This window comes from Impatiens glandulifera, chromosome 8, assembly GCF_907164915.1.
Source record: "Impatiens glandulifera chromosome 8, dImpGla2.1, whole genome shotgun sequence".
NCBI classification, from domain to species: Eukaryota; Viridiplantae; Streptophyta; class Magnoliopsida; order Ericales; family Balsaminaceae; genus Impatiens; species Impatiens glandulifera.
The window spans coordinates 54,837-73,531 of record NC_061869.1 but is presented as its reverse complement, the minus strand read 5'-3'; the positions used below and the strand labels follow the sequence as shown (position 1 = coordinate 73,531).

General features: G+C 32.6%; 1 long non-coding RNA gene and 1 pseudogene across 1 annotated transcript; both read left to right on the top strand.

The window, feature by feature from the left end:
• The first annotated feature begins 8,310 nt into the window (after positions 1–8,310).
• On the top strand, positions 8,311–12,352 carry LOC124911554 (annotated as a pseudogene).
• Positions 12,353–14,288: 1,936 nt separating this feature from the next.
• On the top strand, positions 14,289–15,971 carry LOC124911167. The gene is made up of 3 exons (XR_007096584.1): positions 14,289–14,515; positions 15,488–15,577; positions 15,757–15,971. It is a non-coding gene; the product is annotated as an uncharacterized LOC124911167 (long non-coding RNA).
• The last annotated feature ends 2,724 nt before the right edge of the window (positions 15,972–18,695 follow it).

Below are 18,695 nucleotides of genomic sequence, written 5' to 3'. Positions count from 1 at the left end.
CGAGCCAGTTGTGAAAACAGCTCGACGAAACACACTTGTTCCATTCGAGAGATTAACAGATAAATTTATGAAATTCTCTTCTCCTTGATGTTTTTGATTTCCACCCATTTTATAAAATTTGGAAAAACATGGCGTCCCGAATCTTAGCTTCTGATTAAGCTTTTGTTTCTTCATACTTTATTAAATTCTCTTCTCCTTCGAATCTTTTGTGGACTGCTTTTGCTGATAAATCACCGGCTGATGGTTCAATCGGTTGTAATAAGATGAATGAAGAGAATACCTCTCAGATGCAGAAGGTAATAAACTTGAGGAGAACATTTTTACCACATCGCTATATTCGTAAGATAATATTATGTTTATATTTGATCAGTATTCATTTACAAGCGTAGGCCTTAGTATCTTGGACCCGGGCCTGTAATTTGGGTATTGGGCGAAATTATGCTGAAATAAAATGGCCAAAAACGGGTTCCCCCGAGGGGGGGGGGGGGGGGTGGTAATTTGGATTTCGGGTTTCGTAATGGGAAATCTTTAATGAAATCTTTAATCAAACTGATAAATGCTTGAAACTGACCTGAAAGATTAACCAACCAGTGATGTTGATTCTCTAAATTCTTCAATGCTTTTGATTTAAACCTGTCGGAGACAATCCCCACACATTGTTGAACCGAATTCCCACAAACACCTCTAATCGTTTCCCATAATACTTCCTCTGCATATTTCGAAGGAATCGAACCAGTTGTGAAAACAGCTCGACGAAACACACTTGTTCCATTCGAGAGATTAACAGATAAATTTATGAAATTCTCTTCTCCTTGATGTTTTTGATTTCCACCCATTTTATAAAATTTGGAAAAACATGGCGTCCCGAATCTTAGCTTCTGATTAAGCTTTTGTTTCTTCATACTTTATTAAATTCTCTTCTCCTTCGAATCTTTTGTGGACTGCTTTTGCTGATAAATCACCGGCTGATGGTTCAATCGGTTGTAATAAGATGAATGAAGAGAATACCTCTCAGATGCAGAAGGTAATAAACTTGAGGAGAACATTTTTACCACATCGCTATATTCGTAAGATAATATTATGTTTATATTTGATCAGTATTCATTTACAAGCGTAGGCCTTAGTATCTTGGACCCGGGCTTGTAATTTGGGTATTGGGCGAAATTATGCTGAAATAAAATGGTCCAAAACAAGTTCGCCCGAAGGGTGGGTGGGTGGGTGGTAATTTGGGTTTCGGGTTTCGTAATGGGAAATCTTTAATGAAATCTTTAATCAAACTGATAAATGCTTGAAACTGACCTGAAAGATTAACCAACCAGTGATGTTGATTCTCTAAATTCTTCAATGCTTTTGATTTAAACCTGTCGGAGACAATCCCCACACATTGTTGAACCGAATTCCCACAGACACCTCTAATCGTTTCCCATAATACTTCCTCTGCATATTTCGAAGGAATCGAACCAGTTGTGAAAACAGCTCGACGAAACACACTTGTTCCATTCGAGAATTAACAGATAAATTTATGAAATTCTCTTCTCCTTGATGTTTTTTATGTCCACCCATTTGATGAAATTTGGAAAAACATGACGTCCCGAATCTTAGCTTCTGATTCAGCTTTTGTTTCTTCATACTTTATTAAATTCTCTTCTCCTTCGAATCTTTTGTGGACTGCTTTTGCTGATAAATCATCGGCTGATGGTTCAATCGGTTGTAATAAGATGAATGAAGAGAATACATCTCAGATGCAGAAGGTAATAAACTTGAGGAGAACATTTTTACCACATCGCTATATTCGTAAGATAATATTATGTTTATATTTGATCAGTATTCATTTACAAGCGTAGGCCTTAGTATCTTGGACCCGGGCCTGTAATTTGGGTATTGGGCGAAATTATGCTGAAATAAAATGGTCCAAAACGGGTTCGCCCGAAGGGTGGGTGGGTGGGTGGTAATTTGGATTTCGGGTTTTGTAATGGGAAATCTTTAATGAAATCTTTAATCAAACTGATAAATGCTTGAAACTGACCTGAAAGATTAACCAACCAGTGATGTTGATTCTCTAAATTCTTCAATGCTTTTGATTTAAACCTGTTGGAGACAATCCCCACACATTGTTGAACCGAATTCCCACAAACACCTCTAATCGTTTCCCATAATACTTCCTCTGCATATTTCGAAGGAATCGAACCAGTTGTGAAAACAGCTCGACGAAACACACTTGTTCCATTCGAGAGATTAACAGATAAATTTATGAAATTCTCTTCTCCTTGATGTTTTTGATTTCCACCCATTTTATAAAATTTGGAAAAACATGGCGTCCCGAATCTTAGCTTCTGATTAAGCTTTTGTTTCTTCATACTTTATTAAATTCTCTTCTCCTTCGAATCTTTTGTGGACTGCTTTTGCTGATAAATCACCGGCTGATGGTTCAATCGGTTGTAATAAGATGAATGAAGAGAATACCTCTCAGATGCAGAAGGTAATAAACTTGAGGAGAACATTTTTACCACATCGCTATATTCGTAAGATAATATTATGTTTATATTTGATCAGTATTCATTTACAAGCGTAGGCCTTAGTATCTTGGACCCGGGCTTGTAATTTGGGTATTGGGCGAAATTATGCTGAAATAAAATGGTCCAAAACAGGTTCGCCCGAAGGGTGGGTGGGTGGGTGGTAATTTGTGTTTCGGGTTTCGTAATGGGAAATCTTTAATGAAATCTTTAATCAAACTGATAAATGCTTGAAACTGACCTGAAAGATTAACCAACCAGTGATGTTGATTCTCTAAATTCTTCAATGCTTTTGATTTAAACCTGTCGGAGACAATCCCCACACATTGTTGAACCGAATTCCCACAGACACCTCTAATCGTTTCCCATAATACTTCCTCTGCATATTTCGAAGGAATCGAACCAGTTGTGAAAACAGCTCGACGAAACACACTTGTTCCATTCGAGAGATTAACAGATAAATTTATGAAATTCTCTTCTCCTTGATGTTTTTGATTTCCACCCATTTGATGAAATTTGGAAAAACACGGCGTCCCGAATCTTAGCTTCTGATTCAGCTTTTGTTTCTTCATACTTTATTAAATTCTCTTCTCCTTCGAATCTTTTGTGGACTGCTTTTGTTGATAAATCATCGGCTGATGGTTCAATCGGTTGTAATAAGATGAATGAAGAGAATACCTCTCAGATGCAGAAGGTAATAAACTTGAGGAGAACATTTTATCACATTGCTATATTCGTAAGATAATATTATGTTTATATTTGATCAGTATTCATTTACAAGCGTAGGCCTTATTATCTTGGACTTGGGCCTGTAGTTTGGGTATTGGGCGAAATTATGCTGAAATAAAATGGTCCAAAACGGGTTCGCCCGAAGGGTGGGTGGGTGGGTGGTAATTTGGATTTCGGGTTTCGTAATGGGAAATCTTTAATGAAATCTTTAATCAAACTGATAAATGCTTGAAACTGACCTGAAAGATTAACCAACCAGTGATGTTGATTCTCTAAATTCTTCAATGCTTTTGATTTAAACCTGTCGGAGACAATCCCCACACATTGTTGAACCGAATTCCCACAAACACCTCTAATCGTTTCCCATAATACTTCCTCTGCATATTTCGAAGGAATCGAACCAGTTGTGAAAACAGCTCGACGAAACACACTTGTTCCATTCGAGAGATTAACAGATAAATTTATGAAATTCTCTTCTCCTTGATGTTTTTGATTTCCACCCATTTTATAAAATTTGGAAAAACATGGCGTCCCGAATCTTAGCTTCTGATTAAGCTTTTGTTTCTTCATACTTTATTAAATTCTCTTCTCCTTCGAATCTTTTGTGGACTGCTTTTGCTGATAAATCACCGGCTGATGGTTCAATCGGTTGTAATAAGATGAATGAAGAGAATACCTCTCAGATGCAGAAGGTAATAAACTTGAGGAGAACATTTTTACCACATCGCTATATTCGTAAGATAATATTATGTTTATATTTGATCAGTATTCATTTACAAGCGTAGGCCTTAGTATCTTGGACCCGGGCTTGTAATTTGGGTATTGGGCGAAATTATGCTGAAATAAAATGGTCCAAAACAGGTTCGCCCGAAGGGTGGGTGGGTGGGTGGTAATTTAGGTTTCGGGTTTCGTAATGGGAAATCTTTAATGAAATCTTTAATCAAACTGATAAATGCTTGAAACTGACCTGAAAGATTAACCAACCAGTGATGTTGATTCTCTAAATTCTTCAATGCTTTTGATTTAAACCTGTCGGAGACAATCCCCACACATTGTTGAACCGAATTCCCACAGACACCTCTAATCGTTTCCCATAATACTTCCTCTGCATATTTCGAAGGAATCGAACCAGTTGTGAAAACAGCTCGACGAAACACACTTGTTCCATTCGAGAGATTAACAGATAAATTTATGAAATTCTCTTCTCCTTGATGTTTTTGATTTCCACCCATTTGATGAAATTTGGAAAAACACGGCGTCCCGAATCTTAGCTTCTGATTCAGCTTTTGTTTCTTCATACTTTATTAAATTCTCTTCTCCTTCGAATCTTTTGTGGACTGCTTTTGTTGATAAATCATCGGCTGATGGTTCAATCGGTTGTAATAAGATGAATGAAGAGAATACCTCTCAGATGCAGAAGGTAATAAACTTGAGGAGAACATTTTATCACATTGCTATATTCGTAAGATAATATTATGTTTATATTTGATCAGTATTCATTTACAAGCGTAGGCCTTATTATCTTGGACCTGGGCCTGTAGTTTGGGTATTGGGCGAAATTATGCTGAAATAAAATGGTCCAAAACGGGTTCGCCCGAAGGGTGGGTGGTAATTCGGGTTTCGGGTTTATATGATACAGTGACGGTTTTACTTGAGAATAGTCTCAATCAATATACGATTGAATCAAATATGTTTCCCAAATATCATTAATCATATAAACTAGTAAAGTTGTCAAAGTTGCGAGTAAAATCAAGATCGAGTCATGTATTAATGACGAGTTAACTTGATAAACTCATCAAACTTAGTAAAATCAATAAGATCAACTAACATTATCTTTTTCTCTATTCTTTATATGGGTATTCAAATTATTTGGTTTATTAAACAAAAACTAATACATTACTCTATAGCTAAGAAAAAAAGAAATAAAATAATTGTCAAACAAGAATATAAAGATAAATAAATATAATGTTATAAATAATAAGAGTTTATTTAATCTGAAAATAAAATTTTAAAATATTCCTACATAATTTTAGTGGACTAAAATTCATTTCCAACTTTATAATATTTTATTTTTTATTTTGATATATTTGTTATAGAATTATAATTTATTAATTAAATTATAATTTTTTTTTTCATTTAACTAACAAAACCTCCTCGAACATGTTATAAATTTATAATATATAATTAATACATAATTATAGACCTCCCATTTTACACCAAACTTATCATTTAAATTTAAGTCTCATTCTAATAAAATAAATAAAGCAACAAATTAAAAATAACTTGAAATGATATTATATTTTTTTCATTCTAATAAAATAAATAAATCAACAAATAAAAATAACTTGAAATGATATTATATTTTTTTTGATTTGCTTGTATCGTTTTGCAGATTAAAAAGAAGAAGAAAAAATGTCTCAAATCAAACGGGGCCAAGGCAGCAAGGCACCAAGACAGCGCTTTCCCTTCCTTCTTCTCCAAGTCCAACACCTACCAGACGCTCCTTTCCATTTTCAGCTTCGTCTATTCTTTTCTCTCACCTGGAGGAGGATCGGGAGGCGGCCGAAGAAGAAATATAAGATAAAGGGGGAGAACGTTGTGGTTCTGAGGGGGGAGAATCTTGAGCGATTTTGGCAAAGGAAAGCTCGAATAACCTCTTTTTCTGATGCATTAGAGGTAGATCCCCTTTATTAGCTCTAGGGATCAGCAATATTGTCTCCTTTGTGAACCTGTAAGTTCATATGCTTTTGATTCCGATTAACATATGGGTTTGTGTATTGGATTTCCAAAAACTGATTGAATAGAAAATTGTCTTACCTTTTCTAGAATTTTGTTTCTTTTGTTCTGATCTTAGAGTTGAACACGAACATTTTTGTATTGTTGAATTAGATTAAAAAAAAACGAATTTAAATTTGCTTCAGAATCTGGCTGTGCAGGTCGTGTGTTTGAACTGGTTTCACATCTGCCTGTTGTTATTAAATGCATGAAACAGATGATTTAAGAATTTTAAAAATATGAAGAACTGTATGCTTCTGTCTTAAGATCACCATTTCGTTTCGATTGAAGCTATGTATTTTGTTTCTTTCATTTTCATTTTCAATTAGGTGATGCAAGGAAGCCAGATGAGATGAATGTGTTTGGAGTGACTAAGAACACCCTCTCTACATGTTGATAGTTGGACTAACAATTAGGTGTAGTGTTGAATTACTTTAGTATCTGTGTATAAGAGCAGTAATCAATAGGTGTTAAGCCATATTTTTGGAACAGCAGAAAAGTTTCATTCTTTTGGTTTCCACTTTCCCTCTAATCTGTCATGTAATGCAAGATTTTCACGGCACATTTTGAGCCTATTTGAAAACTAGTTTTTTCACAATCACAATCTTGTCAAACGTTGCCAAAGTTCAAACTGATTTTTTATTGTTTAGACTAAATCCTAAACCCTGCTTCTTGACTATCCATAATTAGTTTATTTGAGTGGAAATCATTGGATGTTATGGAATCAATGAAAGTGACTTGAATCTGATTCAATAATTAGTTAGCAGGCCTAACCTCTGAAGCTGTTGGAAGTTTCTTGCATTAATCTTAATATTGCTTCCTTAGTTATTTATCTTTAAAGGGTTTGAATAATTTAGAGGAAACCTTATCATTGTAGTGCATTGCTTCTTGATTATTTGAGCTGCATATCTGAATTGGATCTACCAGTTTATTTTGGAGCAGCAATTGTTGATATTTTCATGAGTTTTATTGTATGTTCAGTTAAAATATATGTTCTTTTATTTAATTTGTTCTTGATTTGTATGAACTACCTATGGCTTTTCAAAAATGTGAAATCTGTGTACACTTATACTGAATTATAGAGTTGATTATAAGCTATTACTGGTCATGTTGCTTCAGACCCATGCATAATGAAGTTCTAACGTATCTTTTTCTTTTTCTATGTACATTAAGCTTCAGAGTGATGCCCTGAGAGAAGCTATTACTCAGTTATCAACTGATGCTAAGGAGAAGAAGCGCAACTTCACTGAAAGTGATGAACTGCAGATTGGGTTGAAGAATTATGATCCCCAGAAAGACAAGCGTTTTAGTGGTTCAGTAAAGTTGCCTCATATTCCTCGCCCCAAGATGAAGGTCTGCATGCTTGGTGATGCTCAGCATATTGTAGAGGTAATTGTGTTGTCGATGTTTCTGAAATTAATGGATGCGGAGAATAGGGAACTTTATAAAATTATGTATTTATTTTATAAAACTATTTGATGATTCCATGGACCTTTATATTTTTCAATGTGCAAGTGATTTAAAACTTTGTTTTACAGAGTGACTGCTCTTATCAAATTTAGCCTTTTGGTAGAATGATCAACAAAATTTTCAAAAAGATCATCACATGCAAAGAACATGACTTATTAAACACATATGCTAAGCAATTCTCTGGTGATGCAATATCTACAGTTAATTTCATTGTTTCATTTCTCCAATCTAGTCTTTGCTATTATTGGAGTTATTGATTACTTTGGTATCTTCAGTTCACATCTGGCTCGACCAACTGTCATTTTGTTCTATCTATCTGCAGCATAAATCTTATTAATACAATTAGTCATTCTATTCCCATGGACTGCTTCATGCATCTTTTATTTACACAATGAGATTTTCATGAGTTCTCTTGCAATATCTACAGTTATTTTCATTGTTTCATTTCTACAATCTAGTCTTTGCTATTATTGGAGTTATTGATTGCTTTGGTATCTTCAGTTCACATCTGGCTCGACCAATTGTCATTTTGTTCTATCTATTTGCAGCATAAATCTTATTAATCCAATTAGTCATTCTATTCCCATGGACTGCTTCATGCATCTTTTATTTTTGGAACAGCAGAAAAGTTTCATTCTTTTGGTTTCCACTTTTCCTCTAATCTGTCATGTAATGTAAGCTTTCACGACACATTTTGAGCCTATTTGAAATCTAGTTTGTTCACGTTCACCTAAGGTTCGGCTTGCTTTTGTTTAAGCTGCTCTTGTATTATCTTAATTGTTTCGTTCTCAGTTTGTATTCGAACAAAGCATTCGTCCTCAAAATGTATTATCTTAAATACGCTGTTGGCGTATTTAGCTATCATGTGTCGAATTACTTGACTAGGAAACGATTGTATCGTATTCGTTTGTGGAGATTTAATTCATTCATCAATCTATTTTGCTGATTAATTTACGACTTGTTCATTCCTGGACGAATTGGTGATTTGTTTTCTAGGTTTTGTTTCAGCAATCTATGTAATTTGTTACAGCTATATCTAGATCACTCTGGCTTGGAAAAACTCGAACTATGCTCGTGACAAGCAGTTGAATCTATGCTTTTGTTTTGATAGAGTATTTGAACACTTTTTTTTCGTTTCTGTAACTATTGGAAGTTCTGGAGTCTTCGGCTAATCAGTTGAGAGCATATGCGAATTCATTTTTGTCTCGATATGAACCTCTGGCTCTGTTTCTTGCTTTTCCTTTCTCCCTTGTTGTTGGTTGGTTCCTTCAATCTGTGGGTCATTCTGTTCACGAGAAAGGGATAAAGACCACTGTTTTAGGGTTCATAATGTGTTCCATCAAGTACTTTATTCTCCCTCTTTACTTGCTTGCATAATAGAACGCACATCTGGAACTTTACTCATTTTCTCTTTTTTTAGTTTTATTTCTTCTGATTGTCCAAGTGTTGTGTGATTTGATCGAACGATTTGATTTCCGACAAACAGATTTGTACCTGCCTTGAAGAATTACATCGATGCTGAGAAAAAGAAGGTGGATCATTGTAGAACTGCTTTCTTTTTTAATTGCTGAGAAAGTTTAAAAGGAATATATTTCATTGCTGGATTTACTGCCCTATTTGGAAATGAATTTGATTTGTTTATTTTTGCTTAGACAATAGTCTAAAATTAAAATCAAATACACAAATCTTTATTATAAAATTGAGATAAATGAAGAAAAAAATAACAGCCCTAACTAATGATTGAAAGGATGGGAATCTTGGGATACATTCTTCTGTCCTTGAGCCAAAAAAAAAAAGTACCAATTATCCCAGTCGAACTGTTTTAGAAAAAAATGTGTCAGGCTCAAGCATTCTACTAAAGAGTGTATAACTACTTGGGGCAACCGTATTCATGATAGTGCTCTTGGCAATTAAATGCTGTTGACGTTCTAGTCTCTTGTGGCCGGATACCATTTAAGAGGTTGTGCATGTAAGATAATATATAAATATGTACATATTATATATATACCTATAGGCTATAGCCTGTAGGAATGAATAAATAATTAAATCCTTGTAGTAAAAATAAAATACAATTATTGCAGATACCTGATACATGGAGTGCTATATTTGGCAGTTGACTTTGTAATAGAGAAACTCAAGCTGATAATATTTGCATCTAGAAAAATACTTCAGAAAGCCTAACTCTGATACTTATCTCATGGATTTTTTGTTGCTGCAAAAAACTCTTGGTGGATTTCTATGTGTTTTTTAGTGATGGTCCTTATTGGAGTATGTATTTGCTTGGTTTAAACTTGCACATCCTACCTTCTGTTATCCACTTTTCCATTGATCATGCAATGAATGACCAAGATCTTATCTCAATTTTCTGTTTTTCCATGAGAACTTAGATCATTTAACTTTCTTGAACTCAAAGCCCATACTGTCATTACTTAGTAATCACTGTATAATTATTGTGATGATTTACCTAAGTAAAGACCTTCTCTTATCCACTGAGAGTATTGTCTTCTTCTTCTCTTATTCTTCTTCTTTAGTTTCTATTTATTCTTTGACTTATAGAATATCCGGAGAACTAAAATACTCAGATACTTTATTAATTTCTATTAATCTTAGAAGTTGTCTGGTCTTCCAAGTCCTTCCAGCTTGCACCCTTCTTCTGCCATTGGGGGATGTTCAAAGAATTTTAATTGTGCAGGTAGTAGATAAGTTGCAGTCCAATAGTAAATCTAAAAGTGGGAATGGTTGGAGAACAGAGTTACCTGTGGTAGGGTTAGGAGTAGGTGTTCTTGAGAAAATGAGAGAGGACAAAAGAAATGATGTGGTTTGGCAAGGCAAATGCTCTGGTACAGTGTACGTTTTGTAAAGTTATTCAATCAACAACACATGCTCTTTGTTACTCAAGAGTCCATAGTCGTTTTGACATGTGTTAATGTTTTTGACCCTGTATATATGTAGTTATATTGGAGGTAGTGAAACTGAAGGGCATTTTTCTTTGATAAATGAGGCATGCTCCATGTGCGTAAGACACCTCTCTGTTTTAGAGATGCCAATTATTATTATTATTATTGTGTTTTGTTTGATGAACCATGCTCAAATTTGAACGAATTCTCAGGTTTGCTCACACCAATCCATTACACATGGATGTGTTCTACAGTGTTGTCAAATTTGAGGCAGAAGTGGTTGCCATGACAGCTGCACTCATGGGAAGCCAAGAGAAATCTTATGGAGGACAAATTTGTGGTAACATGACATCTGGAGGAACTGAAAGCATACTGTTAGCCGTAAAGTCATCTCGCGACTTCATGAAAGCTAGGAAGGGTATTGTAAGACCAGAAATGTACGCATACTACCCTCATATGTTCTATCTAAAAGCTGATTCACTAGACTGCTCCTTACACACTTTCAAGCAGATACTGCATCAATTAGACGATATGTCAACAAAAACACTATATTGGTACTTACACCCATTGAAGACATTAAGATGTCATCTAACTTAACTTCCATGATTTGTACTCTTGAAATTGTTAGCCTAATACGAGGTTTTGTTATTTGCGACTTAAACTTATGTATTGTGATCAAGGAACTGTTATTTTTTTTTATAATTAAAACAGATAGTTGGATCAGCTCCTGGCTTCCCACATGGCATCATAGATCCTATTGAAGTATGTGGATACACCTGAAATCTCTACTTCTTGTCGACTTAATTACTTTTTTTTGGAAATAGTCTTGTTGGCTTAATTACTAGTAGCACTAAATTGACTCTTCTTTGGATTCATGTAGGAGCTTGGCAAATTAGCTCTTAGCTACGATATATGCTTACATGTTGATCTGTGTCTTGGAGGTTTTGTATTGCCCTTTGCTAGTAAACTTGGGTATGTTCAATAACATAGTTTAATGGCTAAATTGAGCCAATTTGAGTTTAGTGTAGAAAATTGAGACTCATTCAAGTTCAATTTCAATGATCTATTAGAGATTATTTCCTTCTCCAAGTGTTGACTTTTTTTACCTCATTCAATTCACTTGATATATCCTATTAGTTTCTTACTGTGTTTGTTTTCTTTTCTTTTTCTCATTCAATCTGGAGTATTACTTTGGTAGAACAATATGATATGAAACTTTGACCACTGAGGTGTTCATTTTGTTCCACTAAAGCAGACAAGTAAAATATTGTCTTTATAGTTATATAAATGGTGAAGTTGTTTGAATTGTTCTTTCCATATTATAGTTCAGTTGGTAATCCCTCTGGATAAGACACTAGATGTTGAAATTTGTGTCTTTTAACTTTGAGATCTTAAGAAAATGACTTGTTAATGATCTCCAATAACCTGAGAAGTGTTTAAATAGAAAAATGGTTACATATGATAACCTCATTTATGGCTAAGCAACGTAATATCCAAACCAGAACCTCATAGCTTCTGTTCAAACTTAATTACCAAGCCATTAGCTTACAATAAGTATCTTGCATTGTTTTTTTGGGAAAAGAACCTTTTACTAAAATTTCCCAAGAGGTTATTAAATAAGATTTGTCCTCAGTTTTCTTAATCATCCAAACTTTGATACTTTTCCATTCCTTTGGAGACCTTTTGACTAACATATCTTTGTTAAGTATTTTCCAGATAGTATTAACATTGTGTATGGAATATTGGAATTTGTCTCTCTAACTTTGTTAGGTATGAACTACCTTTTAGGTACCCTATACCTCTTTTTGACTTTACGGTACAAGGAGTAACTTCGATGTCTGTTGATGTACACAAGTATGGATTGGCTCCAAAAGGAACAAGTGTGGTCCTATACAAGAATCATGAAATTCGAAAGGTATACTTTACTTGAATGTTGTTTTTTCCTTGTGTATGTCTTCTTTTCCTTTGGACATTGCCTAGTGCAGAAAAGCACTTACATAAATTATGGAAAGCAGGAAATGTACTGGTATCAATTGCTAACATATTCTATACTATATGTTGTATTGAGCAGCACAGATGCATTTTAGGTTCTATTACAGCCAAATGCTAAACACTTTGCTCTGTATTCAGCTAATTTTTTTTTATGTGATAAGTATATTCCCACATTGCTAGAGAAGAAGGAAAATGTTATTTATATAATGGATTATAATTAAGCATATAACATGGGCCCGTATCTTGGGCTTATGAATTGTTGGTATATTGGGTCAGTTTAATGGATACTTCAATTATTAAAAAATTTGTCATTAATTTTTTTTTTCACATTTGTAAAGATAAATTATAAATTTTTTTTTTGATTTTTCCAATTATTCTCACTTATTATATATATTTTTAAGGTATTATAACAATATTAGACAGTTTTGAACACATATATTTTGAAAAATACTCAATTTAAAACATAAATACGTCTAAATTGATAAACAAAACACAAAGTTGTGTCTTTATGAATATTTTTTAAAAATAAATACAAAATATTTCTCTATTTAAATTTTCTTAAATATTTTTTCAAATTACAATTTTTTTAGTTACTTAAATCAAATTCGACAAATTAAAATGCGTAAATATCGAAAATAATACTCAATTTAAAAAAGATATGTTCAAAACGTTTCTAAATATCATTTAATTTTAAAAAGTGATAAATTAATTAGAAAAACGAAATATTACGAAATATCGAAAGTGATATGGACATTTTGTTTATTTGAAAAAGGTTTCTAATAACTAAAATTTTGGATAGCTCAACCTCATTTGACTCATAAAAATATTCAATCCAGGTATCAAAACCTAATTAATTAGGTGAAAATGATAAAATAAAAAAATAAAAAAATAAATTAACTATGTTTAGTGAGACACTATGTCTAGTGAGACGGGACAAATGAAGATATATGGGAAATCTTGAGGCATGAAAAAATTAATTATCTCACTAAGAATATTAAATTGTATAGACGAAACCATACTAATTGGTGCATGCTTTTTATTTTATTTTTATAACGAAAGGAAACATAATTTAGCAGATGAGCCTAACCTCACCATTACTAATTCCTCTTGTTTATATTCTCATACCTAGCATAAATAAGTCAAATTTCTTGTCAGTGTTAATTAATAGAGGATTACATCATCTATTTAAATGTGACATATTTCTTTTCTTTTCATATTATATGTATAAAATAGTGTTAGATTGTAATAAAATTGGACAAAAAGTTTTAATCTGGTCTATGACAATGCACTTTTAAGTCTATTTTAATTGAATAATTACATATTGATATCATAAGTAAATGTAAACCTATTTGGAAATTGTTATTTTGATATTATTTATGCTGAAAATTTGTCAAAATAAATAACTCAAGCAATTATTTTAATGACTTAACATTTTTTTACTATATTTGTATTCCCTTTTAATATTTGAATTTGTTACTATTTTACACTTATTATATATATATATATATATATATATATATATATATATAATAATAATAATATACCAAATTGACTAAACCCTAAATCTAGAGGTCGATCGTGAAGATAGAGAGAAAGATTTCTCTGAAGATCGCGATCGAGGTCATAAGCACCGGTCCAGTAGGCACAAATCATTCAAAGATGACCGCGATGATAAATAAAGGCATCGCTCAAAGTACTAAAGGCATCGCTCAAAGTACGACAAGGACCGGGGGACGACGATGGCGGCGGTGACCGCCGAAGGACCCGAGAGCATTCTTCGGAGCGTGAGAGATTTCGTGAAGGGAAGATGGATATGGAAGATAACAGGGAGATGCAATCCGATCGTCGCGATAAGCGCAAGAGATCTCATGAACCTAAGAACGATCGAGGAAAGTGTGAGAAGTCTTACGATAAAGATAATAAGTCAGATCGGGATAAACGTGAGAAATCGTATGAGAGAGAAGGGAGTAGGGAAATGCAGACGGAGCCACCTTTCTTCTCCAACACGTTGATGACCTGGAGTCGACTCCAATTTTCGATGAGTTGCCCACGGCCAAAATCGTGTCCGTTTCTCGGCCTGACGCTACCGATATTAGTCCAGCACTCCTTTCTTACACCATCGAGTTCCAATACAAATAGGTATGATCTCTTTTAACTGATCATAGCTTGTTTGTTTTTGCTCTTGCTCTTGTTTATTGCGAGTGAATATGTGAATTGCGATTCTGAATATTGAGGTGATAAATAGACAAGTGTTTGAGCTAAGTTTCTACTGCTTGTGGGGGTTTGAAAGTATAATATGTTTTTTAATCTTACTAGAAATATGTGGAGCTAACTGCTAAGCTGTTTGGTTTCAACTTTGCATACGACTTTGATTAATAGAAATAGGCTCAACATACTACTGTAATATATAAGTGGAAACTGACATTAGAACCTTATTGAAACGGTTTCACAAACAAAACATTGGATCAAGCTTTCATTAATGGCACTGAGTTCTACTCAATGATGAGTTAGCCACTTGAATTTCAGACTCCTGGCATAATTCACTCACTTCCATACTAGTCATGAATGGTATTATTTTATTATATTATCAGCTTAGGAAAATTACTATGGTTACTAAAGTCTTTTCCAAGCTGCTTTGATTTGATTATTCATATTGATTGATTCCTGTAACTGAAAGCCTAGAGTTACACCTAGAGTTACATATATAATCAAATGAAGGATTTGCATTTTTCTCATTGATGGGATGAAAAATTGGATTAGTTTGTGTGGCTAATCTTACCATGCACCTTTTGTTTGGTATTGTTTCATTTCACATATCAAGAAGTACTTAGATTTCAGATTATTTATATACTGTTGTCTAATTTCAGTAGTTTCAGTTGCTGTTAGTCTTCTAGGCGAGTTTATTAGTCATTTTTTCAGCACATTGATTTCTGATTGTGGAAAATGATAGTATTCTTATTGTGGAAAATGAGAGTGGTTGCTAGAGGATCATTTGTAATCCTTCCTTTTCATAAAGTTGAACTCAATATAGTTTCACTGTGAGAATGAACGTATATTGGACCAACTAAATGGTACATATGAATAATACCTTTTTTCTTTCTATTTTAATAGTTGCATAAGAAAGCTGCACAAGTGTTTTATTTACATTTCGCTTTGAAGAGGCGAACATTTATAGAGGAAGTTCAGGAGAAACAGGAACAGGTATGCTAACTTTCTATGTTAGACATGGGCTCCTATTCTTTGTTGACCATGTTTTGTGATTTCATCTATAATCTCTTAGGTTGTACTAGGATTCTTTCTATGTTGTATGTATTTGCTATTTCATTGATCGTCATTTCTATTGTTCATTCTCTAATCGTTTTACTTACATGTTTTTGCAGTTAGAAAAATTAAAGCATTCTTGTAGTGTATGTAAGAGGATTGGGCATGATTTGAAGAGAAAGTGAACGAGATCAAGGCAACAGTTAAGTTCCAATTGAAAAAGGTTCTGTGCATGGGTGTTGCTGTTGGGAACCTAAGCATGGAAGAGAAGCAGTTGTTCCAAAATGTGCAAATGAACTAACTTTCTCGTTTCACTGTTGAAGAAGAATTGGCAAAATGTTATTAGTGAATATAAATGACTACACAAAACGATTATTAGAATTGATCTAATAAACAATGATCATATCATTTAATTTCATAAACAATATATTGGAATTAAAATAGATTGATTATTCTAAAAAGCATATTCTAAGTGATTATTTATCACATAAATTTGATAAATAAGCTCTTGCAATCTTAACAAGTGGTCTCTTAAAGATGTACTGAGAGACAAAATCAACAAATATTTTGTTTATTTTTGTTTGAAATTGTTTATTTTTATTTAAATTTGGTTCTTATATATTTATTTTTATTTGAATTTATACCATAAATATCTAAAATCATTTAAAATATTATAAATTCGTATATTTTTTTCTAAGTCCAACTACACATACAACTTTCACATTTGTCTTGAGATGACTTCTTCAACCCCATTCTCAAACGACGACAAATCCATTATATTATATTTCCAAACAAAGATGTTGCAGACTAAGACGACAACACATATAAGACTTTGACGACATAGTTTGGAAATATAATATAATGGATTTTTAGGTGTTATTTTTAACAAATAACACCTAAAAATTAATAAAGCAAAATAATTCAATGTTGAAGATTCAACAAACAATTTTTTTTTGATTTATTAAGAATATGACATAAGAAATCTAAATGACTACACGAAACAATTATTATAATTGATCTAATAAACAATGATCATATTATTTAATTTCATAAACAATGTATTAGAATTAAAATAGATTGATTATTTTAAAAAGCACACTCTAAGTGATTATTTATCACATAAATTTGATAAATAAGCTCTTGCAATGCTTAAGAAGTGATCTTCCAAAGATCAACAAAATCATTTAAAATATTATAAATTCGTTAATTTGTGTTAGAAATATGCACAAATTCTTTTTATATATATATATATATATATATATATATATATATATATATATATATATATATATATATATATATATATATATATATATTTTATATATATTTTAAGTCCTACTACAAATACAACTTTCACATTTGTCTTGAGATGACTTCTTTAACCCCATTCTCAAACGACGACAAATCCATTATATTATATTTCCAAACAAAGATATTGCAGACTAAGGCGACAACACATTTATAACTCATTCGTCTTCTTAATATTTAGATATTGTGTATTTGTGTTGTGCACCCCAAATCACTTTTAAACCATAAAGAATATTGATATTGAATTAGAGAAAGATGTCTGATAATCATATAGTTAAAATGTAAATAATATGATAGAGATTACAAAATATAAAATATGATATCTTAATATACTTGAATAGATCGATTATACAAAATTTTACACCAAAATAATAGTTATCTCCTATTTGAATGAATGTAATTTAATTTGAAGACAAAATGAGTCTATTAATAAAAATAAGCTCTAATTTAGTTGGAATTATTTATTTTGTATCATTTGAAAAAGCTAACTATTTCAAATAATAATAAATATATAACGAACAATTTAAAACAAACATAAAAAAAGAGTAATTTCAAATAAAATTATATATAGTGAAAAAATATATCTATTATCCATTTTAAAAATATTCTATAGTTAGTTTTTTTTTATTGAAGTAATATCAAATCACACATCTAATTTAAGTTTTAAAAAATTATCATAAGGTAACTGGACAATTCCAAAAAGACGAAGTAATCCCTTATCTCGAATCGGAAATGCTAACGGGACGGGAATCTAAGTGGGGACTGTCGGGAGAATGATAAAGAAAAATAAAATGACTTGTTCATAATAAATCAGACTAAATTTTAGTAAAAGGGTTTAAATTAGTTTGTTCTATTTTGAAGATGGATTTTTACTTTTTAAGTCCAAAATCAATAACTAAATTAGTTTGTATAAGAGTTCAGTCCTCAAAATTACATTCAAAAAAGTCTGAGGACGAAATCAAGCAAATATTTATATTTGGTGGCCTTTTCATCTTTCGCAGCAGATTTCAAAAACTTCAAAACGACTCAGGATTGAAAAAATACATCGAATATAAGCTTCAGTCGAAGAAAAAGTGGAAATCAGATAAAGAAGACGAAGATTTTCCGATGAACTTACGGCGAATAGCCACCGTCTCCGACCGACTGTTAATAATCGCTCACGATCCAAGCAAGATAGTCGACTCCAATGAGTTCTGCGACTGCCACACCCTCGCCAGGTTACATCTACTTAAATCCGATTACCGAATGCTCTATTGCTTATTTTTCCTGTATCTTATATGCTCTATTAGCATATAAGATCTTGGTCTTTCGAACTGATACATCTTGTGGGTTGCATAAATATGTTTTTCAGTTTCTTTTCTTCTGTAAATCCAAAGTTTTAGGGTGGAAACTGGAATGTTTTCAGCTCAGATGCAAATTATGTTGAGAATGATATGTTGTTTGTAATATCTGGTTTTAGATCTTGTCATTTTCTTGGCTTGTATTATCTGTTTCTTCCTTTATTTCTTCTGACTACGGATGGCTAGTAGAAAGCTTTGCAAATTTTATTTGTTAGCGGTAGTAGATGCAGGTTATCCCTTTCTATAAAATATCCTTATTATAGACTGATTGGAATAACCAAAGAGTCCCTCATGGAATATTTTGAATTACCATTGCTCAACTTCAGTTTCCTCGTAGTAAACATAATAACCTGTTTACCTCTCTTTGAAACTAGAGGTTCTGATTCAGTCAGTTCTTTTGGGCGATTATG